Source organism: Pygoscelis adeliae, unplaced genomic scaffold (genome assembly GCF_000699105.1).
Source record: "Pygoscelis adeliae isolate BGI_AS28 unplaced genomic scaffold, ASM69910v1 Scaffold14, whole genome shotgun sequence".
NCBI classification, from domain to species: Eukaryota; Metazoa; Chordata; class Aves; order Sphenisciformes; family Spheniscidae; genus Pygoscelis; species Pygoscelis adeliae.
In genome coordinates this window covers 12,166,363-12,166,945 of record NW_008825109.1, presented here as the reverse complement: position 1 = coordinate 12,166,945, position 583 = coordinate 12,166,363, and positions in this window count along the sequence as shown.

Sequence of the window (583 nt, the reverse complement as noted above, 5' to 3'; positions counted from 1 at the left end):
GCCAATTACTGGGGCTGGCAGGTGACTTCTTCCTTTTTGCGTTGGTATTTCTTCTCTCCTGAAAACACAGTAACTTCTGGTTCTGGCATGCTGTTTCTCTGCAGGTTTTCAGCCCAAAACAAGAGAGTTGGTTTAAAAAACCTAAAAAAAACCATGAAGAAAAAAAAGGACAAAAAAAAAAAAGAATAAAGTGACACCACGTAGCTGGTTAGAATCCTTAATCTCTCTTGATAGCACAGGAAAGCTTGTACAGACTTTCACAGTGAATGGCTCAGGTTGGTATTTAAATTTATTTGAGAAGAAGTCAACCTAAAAATATAAGTGAAGACTGATGCAGTTTTCTAGGTTAGGTCTGCCTTATTTAGTGAGCCTCATTACATGTTCAATGACATAAAACCAGGTGGCAGTTGACACACTAAACCAGTCTAAACAGGTCACAGTCTGCTCCAATGTCAATCATTTGCCTGGGGTCAGGAAGTAAAAGTAGGCCATGACTTCATTTCTAAAAACATCAGATTCGTTTTTGTTCCTTGTTAGTTTTGTTCAACTCTCATGTTGAAATACAGTGGTCACATGCATCCCA